A 9,374-nucleotide genomic window follows, 5' to 3' on the forward strand; every position below is an offset into this window, starting at 1 on the left:
ACCGCGCGCTTTGATTTATAATCTAGCCTCTGGAAATATTAATGGACACACACGCTTGAGCAAACCTTTTTTTTCCGCAGAAAGCCGCAGGTGATATGATTTATCCTATCTTGATTAATAAAAATACATTAGTAAGTGTGGAATGTGCATTTGTTTATTATTATTATTATTATTATTATTATTATTATTGCAAAGAGACGATCAGCTCGTCGTGATCGGCAGTCGTAGCGCGTGAACTTTCAGAGCCTTGACCTGGGGCAAAATATATGGACGTCGCCAATATGCATTTTCTCGACGGGGATTAATTAGCGCGTGGGCGGAGATGTACGGTGTGAACCTGTCGTCATAAAAATGCAGCATGATCATCATTGATATTTTATAGTTAATTAAATGAGAGGGATAAAAATGTACCATGCAATAAAGGGAAGCATAAAATTGCGAGGTGGTAAAAATTAAAATTAATTTGATGAAAAAGATAAAGGCGATCTAAAAGTGAAATACGCTCAATTGCTTGGAGCAATTTATTGAATTTGTTCTGGTAAAATTTAGTTTTGCAAGATAAATTATTTTGAATAAATATGAACGAAAAAATGATATATTCAGGCTCAAATTTAACAAATTTTACAAAAAAACCTTAGAATAATTGATAATTTTTTACAATTATTAATATTGTTGTCTTCCTTTTCACTGTCTTAATTCTCTAGTGGCATTTTGTTCAAAATAAATAACAATATCTGCACTAAAATATTTTCTTTTTTTCTATTGGCATAAAATGATTGTATAAATTGGACAAATTCATTGTTTTAAAATAGAATCTGAAAATGCATAGGACTTTCTCTTGAAATAACCACGTTGAAAACTCTTTTAATCTTAAGGCTTTCAGTTTAAGAGAATCTCTTATGTTGCTTTAGTTTTGTGTGGATTTATTGTTTTCACTCAAAAATCCAATAAAATAAATTGGAACCTCAAATTAAAAACCACCACAAGGTTTTTAAATTATAAATGTCTGAAAATTGCATACATCAAAAGATTAAATTTCATTATTTTTATTCTATTTCATTTTATTTACCTTATCCTCAATAAATTGCGACACAGCATAGTATTCTCTCTCTTTTAATAGTTATTTCATAACTTTTCCTGTAGTGCATGTTGTGAATACAAAAACGAGTGTAAAACGACACTCTCGCTGCGCAGCGTATAACAAAAACCGTATAAATCACTCGTTTATTCCAAGAAAATCTCCTATCTTTACTGCTCTAGCCGGCGACATTCTATTATTGTTCCACTCACATCGCAAATGATCCGCGGCAATTGAAAAGAGGGAAAAAACAATCAACACACACAGTGGGTAGGAAAAATAAAATGAAAACGCAACTCGAGTTTCACCTGTGCTCGTAAAACGCGCAGAAATTAGGCTCACCTGCGGCCACAGCAGTGACACTCGATGCCTCCATTCGATACCGCGGTCGCTGCTGTTTTTATAAATAAATTTACGCTCGCGGCCACATTTCATATTTAAATTGGGTCTCGCGGAGAGAATTTCGCATGCAAATGCCATTTGAGGAGCCGGAGCTGCGCTGCCCACGCGTGGCGCACTCGATCTCTTTTGCAAAAATTAACAGTTGTCAACGCGCCGCACGATTGAGGCGGACCGGCTCCAAATGATCGGCCCCTACAAATAATATGTATAATTTCGGCCTCTAATTAATTCTCCTACTCAAATAAAGCAAGGTGGTTTGCATTTAAAATAATTACGCGGCAGCCGTCGTGAATACTGATCGCCACACGTTGTTTTACAATCGGAGACACATCTCAAATGGGCCTTAATTACGCTTTGATTTTATCTGCGATTCACTGAGGTTCCGCGGAAAATGGGCTTTAAAGTCAATTGGTCCAGGGTAAAATGTAATACTTTATTATTATTTCAGAAATAAAAAAAAACTAAAATAAACCTTCAAATCAGCAGGGGGTAATATGTGCGATATTTCATGATTATATTTTTTATCAGATTTAGAAGAAATGAGACCATTTGTATGCGCTTTACTTTTCATCAAGCGTGACCTGAAAAATTATATATAGATAAAAACCAGTGTGTTTAAAATGCTCAAATGCTGCCGCGAGTTTCTTTTTAAACGGGTTTTCTTTTCTTTTGCGAAAAATTTGTAGCTTCGTAATGCTTTAGATTCTAATGTATTTTATTGCAAAGAAGGATAAATTGAAAAGTTGTTTCAATTCTCAATAGAAAGATTTTTGAAAAACCGCCTGACAGATCTGCTTAAAATACTGCAATAAGAGTTTCATTTCGGTAATTTAATGAAATAAATAAGTGATCAATTTATTAATTGAAATGTCTAGCAGATTTTAAAGCAATTCAAAACCAAATGGCCTAAGATTATAAAAGATCAATCAAAACGTTAAAATAGTGAAAAATACGCGCCATTTGTTCAACCAACTTTCTTCTAAATATCTCTATTTTTTGCATTTCAGGTTGGCGAAAATGGAGTTCATCACATCCTACACACCATAAACAAGGTAGGAATAAACTTACCATATCTTTTGGAAGGTTAAGCGGGAAAATAGCTAGATTTATACGGAAATTGTATGTGATTAAATTCAATAGCTTAATTTATAAAATGAACAGAGACAATTTGATCCACGTGATGATTTACATTTAATTTGTTTTACAAAATTACATCAGTAAAAATTTGAAGTAGTTCAAATCCTATAAAGGATGATTTTTGAAACAAAGCGTTAAACTATGTGACGGTTTTGTTTATTTTTAATATTTCGATATAATCCTCTTTTAATTTATAAACAATATAAAACAATATTCAACTAAATTATAAATTCAATTTTATGTTTTGAAAGAAATATAAGAACAACCATGATAAAAATATAATATAGAAAAGGAACATCATTTTTAACTTCTGTCTGACCTCTCTGGTTAATTAAATAATAAATAAAATTCGACAAATTATAAATAGAAATATGTCCATTCAAAAGCAATAGACACCGATTTGCGCGAAACCATTTGAGCCATTCAAAGAGAATCGCCCATCTGGTGCTCAAATCAAAGAGGCGATCAGAAAAAAAATCGGTCGCTTATTTTTGCTAAAGGTGGATCCGTGGATATTTTCGAGCACACACATACATTTCACACGCATAAAATTTTTGCAATCATAGCACCTCGCCTCTTTTTTTTATTGTGGCCGGCGCGCGTGTTCGTATGATGGGCCTATCCTTCGGCTGGCAATGTTGTTGCTCAAGCAAGAAATCTCTCGCCCTCGCGAGTGTCCAAGATAAATCCAAATGTCCACGCCCGGTGCCGCAAGCATTAATGCGATCAGGACGCCTCTTCACACGTGTATTGCCTTCCTTATACGTCGGATAAATGACCGTGTGTGGAAAGAACAGGTTTCAGCCTCACTTGTTTTTAATTTTAACTCCATTCAGCCGCTTTTTTATTCCGCTTTATTGCGATTTATTCAAATTATTCGTCTCGCGCGTTCCCAACGCTTCGCATGACATGTTTCGCGCGCTGACTCGACTTTTCACTCAATTTCGTGCATAAATTATGCCTTTTTATATTTGACTTCTCAAACTCTGCGCCGGCTCGGCATTAGAGACGGAGAGATAGATTTCTAAAAAGGGAATACACAAGAATTTAATTAGCGATGGAAATGAGCGTCTCTCATTTAGAGCGAGTCTGTCAAATAATTTATAAACTGTGTCCAAATTATATCAAGATTGAATATTCATATCTATTTAAAGAGGCGTTTACAGCTTTTAAAACACAATATCGTGTAAAAATATTTTAATTAATAAAGACTTTTATCACAAAAGCTATAAATTTAAATAATGCTTTTTTTTTGCAATGTATATAAAATTTAATTTGGCACACTTTGCAAAATTTTAAAATTTTATAATGAGTACCTACGCATCTGATGATATGGGTAAAATTTTTTTTTTATAATTAACCCCTGAATTTTAAAAAATCTCAAAACATTTCTCAAAATAAATTTTTGACCATCAGTAATTTTTTTTTTGTATTTGTGCCTTAATTAATTATTTGATCTTCTGGGATAAGAAAAGGTGAAAAGAAAATGTTTTGCTCCAGCTGCACTTCCAGGAAAGTGTTTGACTTATCATAGTTTTTTCATCAAATTATGTGTTCTTTCCCCCTGATTTTTGATGTTGTCAAGAAATGCACTTGGCTTGAAAGGCATCAGGAATTATTGGCGCTGATTTCAAGCAAAAAACATCCAAGATTTGCGAGTTAAAAGTCATTGTGCAATTATTGTGTAATATTTGCACAATATTTTTTTCCCCATTTGTAGAATTTGTTTCTAAAATATAAAAATTAGAAAGTGTTGCAATTACATCTTTTAGGGAGACAAATATTTATTTATTTCAAGCTGAAAAAGAAAAACTAAACAAAGGAGATTAACGAGACGAGCCGTTGCCAAGTGCTTTCAAAACAAGTGCGCCGGGCATCTCGGCGAACCGATTGAACTGCGCGGTTCGCGAGATCGCGGCAGTAGTCTTGGCTCGGTGCTTTCGTTCCGTTGGGCGTGCGCGTCGGGGTGGATGTGAATTTAACCCCATGCCGCCCGGCGCTTAGATTTCTTTCTCGCGCGCGCTACCAAGGTAAAGTTTCGTTCGTTTTGTTCATATTAGGACTTCGCACTAAAATAGACCACAAATAAATGCGCGCCGCGCGCCACCGCAGCCGCTGCTACTCCTCTCGCTGGCAGCCCGCGATGCCTATATGAAAGCAGTCGAAAATAACGCGGTCGGCATCGCACCATATTCGAGCCTATTCTAATAAAAACCACCGCGCGCCGCTCAATTTAGACACCCTTTGACTCTTTCGACGGGGAATGAGAAAGCGGTGTTTATTTGGAATTATAAAACTGCTGGCAACGAGATCGAACTGCGCGCTTTACTGCTATTTTTGGATAGAATTCGCATCTTGCCTGGTGACGTCACTTGCTGATCAAAATCATCTTCCCGTCTAATGCATTGACGACAATTTAATTTTACAAATACCTAATAAATTGTTGCAAAAAATATATTTATTGAATGGAAAGCAAACTATTTGAAACTTGTTTATTTTTCTTCAAATGTGTCAACCACTCCCTTTAATTCGAAGTCCAACTTCCTGCCAAAATTAAGTGAAGTTTTATGTTTACAAAGTCAAGTCCATGTAGATCGCGTGGACCTTAAAAGTTGAATTGTGAGTGGGTTCAGTGAGCGGGCGAGCTATTAGTATTAATAAATAAAAATAAATAAAATTAGATATCCTTTATCGCGACCTCCAGTGCGCGGTGTCAGCGAAAATTAATGGCTATTTTATGGCCCGTGTGAGTGGGCACTCCGTCATAACAGGCGACATCGCAGGACACGCCAAGACTGCTGCGATTTGCAGCTGGAACTCGAAACGTCTCGCGCACTCGTCATCTCCTGATTTAGAAAGAAAATTTGATTGCATTAAATCAAATTCATATCTCCAGAATAAAGAATAAAATTAAAAAAAAACTTACTGACGTTTTTTATGTGAGATAAAATGTAATTTTTTCCTGTTAAATAGAATGGATGTTTAAAGTGAACAGTTAATTAAATATTTAATTACTTTTTTCTCGCTTTTTTTATTGGTGTTAAAAGATAAAAACCAACTCATGGGATTGACCCTTCTTGTTTGAAAGCTGCGTTGAATGCATCTCGCCTAGCTGGTTTATATACACAGATGTTATCTGGCAGTGCATAACGTGCATAATCATATCATAAAAAGTCTCGAGAGTGACCAACAACACCAGAGGCGTGCTCGGCCAGTGTAACATGAGCCCGACTCATTATTGTCAGCCAAGACAAAAGGCATGCAATCGAATAAATTTGAATAAAACTCTCTGGCGATACCAAGTATAATAAAGACACTCAATTGTTGAAGAGTCTAATTGGACGAGTTTCTTCGCTTTAATTCAGATGGTCTCGGGAGTGTCGGCGAACAAGATTAGCCGCGGCTAGCTCGGATGCAGTGCGAGTGTCGGACGGCCACTCACGATAGCCTTTTATGAAGTGCCGCAGAGACGACACTCTTTCCTTTCGGTCCATGCATAATGCATCTCTTTCTCTCGCTCTCACGTAACGTGTAATAAAATGCAGGTGCCTTCATATGTATATATTGAGAACTGCGCGCGATGCTGCTGCTCTCTCAAATGGCGATTTGCATATCGCGAGTGGGCAGAGCGAGACGCCGGCCTGAGAATATTGTTATTATCGCGTATGGATAAGTGCACTGTGTGTTCGCACCTCGCGACCCTGCTGTCATGTTGTGGTGTAGACGCGTAGCTCCGGGACGTGCACGTCGTGGGACAAATCAAACTAAAGTTGCAAAACACGTCAATGTATATAGTTTGTTTGGGTGCGGTGCAACCTAAAATGACGTAAATAATTTTCAAAATTTCAAATTTTAAATTGGCTTTAGTTTGTGATTAAGTTTTATATCCTTAAAACGAGAACGCAATTAAATGATTTTGGAAAGTGAAAAAAAACAGTCTTTATCCTTGGCGGAAAATGGTTTTTGAAAAATAAATAATGGCTCTACCAGTGTCAGTAACGGTCTGCAATCCTATTTCATTAGCAAGATAATACAAATTAAATCAATCCAAACTATTTACTAAACTAATTAAAAAAGATTATGAGCAAACGTTAGGGTGTAGCTAAATTTAAAAAATTATATTGTACTCCAAAACCTTTTATACTTAATTAAAATTGATTGGCATTTATATAATTTATTTATTATTTTTTACTCGCACAAACAAACTAATATTAATTATTATTTCACTCATTTTACTAGTTTTTATTTATTTATTTGTATCTTATATGTGTGTCATTACAATATACATGAAATCTTTGATCTGTTTAATAGATTTAGCGATTGACAATGTGCATTCCCATTTGAAAATAATTGAAGGTTTGTTCAAAATTAAAAAAAAAAAAAAAATGGCTTGGCAATTCATGATCAAAGAAAAATGAAAAATATTCCAATACTTGGTATTTTATTTTAGATAATTAATCTGCCTTTTGATATCTATTTTATGCGCAATTATTCATAAATTTCTTTTACTTCAAAGTTCCGGGTAGTTTTTTTTTGCATGCAGTATTGTATAGCTGCGGTGCACATGCTGCTCAGCACAGTAAATAAATAACCGGCATTCCTCCTCCGGACGTTTTCTATTTTTGCCCTTTTTCACAACACACACGACGGCTCTCTCTGGACAGCAAAACGCCAATAGTGTAAAATATAATAGCGACAGGGAGAGATAATCTCGAGGTAAATAATATTGCCCACTATAATTTATGCCACACTCGTTTCCCCATCACACTGGCGGATTAAAAGCGAATCGACGGCGTAAATAAGTCATTGCATCTCGTGCATCGAACGCTAAGTGCGTGCTAATAACGTACGTGATAATTTATTGAACACGCTTCTTCCATTCAAGGAGTGCTGCAGATGTCGCAGGACCTCTTGACTTAATTATAATTAACGCCTGCAAAGCTGTCGACTTGGGTTTTATTACTTTGTATTTCACTCTATAAGCAATAATGCACCAAGCATGACTGCGTGAGATCAAAACACATTGTCCACAGAAGTTCATTGAAAAAATCGAAAATTCAAAAGCTGAATGTTTAGTAGCTTTCCTGCCCCGCAATTTAATCTTCTTTTATTACTTAGCGATAATAAATTACATTGCAGAAAAAAATCCATTATCGATCTCAAAATTTTCTTCATTAAATATAAAAAATTACATAACCTGGGACCTGGGTATACATTATTAATCTATTAGATCACCTAATAATGAAGTTGATCCTGTAGAAATTTAAATAAATTTTGTCTTTTCAACATGCATGCAAATTTGATAAAAATTGAGGGATTTGTGTTTATTTATTTTTTAAATTCAATCACTGATTTTAAAAGAGGCATAAATTAAGAAAATTGCGTAATTTTTTAATAAAATATTCAATCAAATTAAATATAAAACTAAATAAGTTGAAAAAATATAAGGAAAAATTATTTATACTTACTGTTAATTTTAAATTTTTTAACTTCCTTGTCTACAACAATACAATTTAACCTTTTATTGTAAACTTCTTTAAAACTTTTTAATTTTTTACGGCTATTTAAGTCACGATTCGGTTCATCCTACCTTTTTCCCTCTCGTTTTGTAATTTGAACACCTCACAGAGTGATTACTCATGCATTCTCACCAAAACCGGCCCGCGTGTTTCCTTTGGCGCGCATACCTTAGCACCTTCTCGCCTCGCCTCGTTTCGGCCGCCCAAATGAGTGTTAATATGCCCTTATTTGGACGAAAAGTTTGGATGTAGGTGTCACACAGCGCGGCCCTCCGCAGACTCTTTATAGGTCGAATTTATTCACGAAAACCCACGCGCATCTCAATTATAAATCCGCTGCCGGTAAAATCCCGCGTTGAGCAACAACCGTAACGTGACGAAACAAACGCAGTGTTTCTCCGAAGACATCAATCTCTGCGCGTGAATTTATTTCAAAGTTTTTTTCCAAACGAAGAAAGCGTGAGCCATTTTCACTTCTTCTGATGTTTCCCAAACTAATTTGCATGTAAATATGGATTTTATTGTAGACAAATTAGTTTTGTCAATTACAAATCTCCAAAAGTGTGTTTCGTTGTTTCGATGTAATAGACCTTGTGAGAGGATTTAAATCTTCTACGCCTTCTTTGGAAATTGAGAAAATTTATTTTTAACTCTTTCTTTTCTTTCCTTATTGGAGCTAGAAAAAAATCGAATTTATTATCCTCACTGTTGACAAATTTGCTTTGCTCCTGAAAAAATATTTCCCACGATTGTTTGGGGTCATATTATGGCATCAGACACAATCATTTGTCCGATTTGTTCAGGCGGGCAGCGCAAAGGTGCAAGATTTCACACCCATACACGACGGGTTCTTATTATAGGACCGAAAGCGTGTTCGTATTTGTTCAGCGTTAGTAATAATAATTTTGCCAAACACACATGTGCTTATACGGAGATACATGCGACAAATGCAAACAAAACAATTATCGGTCGGTGCGAATCTCTTGAAACAATCTGGTGTCGCCCTGATGACTTGCACTTCCACTCGCGACGGGTGAGCGTCGAAGAATCGCTCATTGTCTCTCGCGAACGGAGCACGTGGGTGTCGCGTAATTAAACTCTTTTGCTAATAATAATAATTAGGCGGCTCCTTGGGTGTGCTAATTGCGGCCATATTTCGCAGCTTCGAGCGCATTGTCGGGGCAATAATTTTCGCCTGAAACCGGTTGCGAAATTAATTTATGATATGAGCGTGTGGA

The sequence above is a fragment of the Neocloeon triangulifer genome, unplaced genomic scaffold (assembly GCF_031216515.1).
Source record: "Neocloeon triangulifer isolate White Clay Creek 2 clone unplaced genomic scaffold, ASM3121651v1 ptg000013l, whole genome shotgun sequence".
NCBI lineage: Eukaryota > Metazoa > Arthropoda > Insecta > Ephemeroptera > Baetidae > Neocloeon > Neocloeon triangulifer.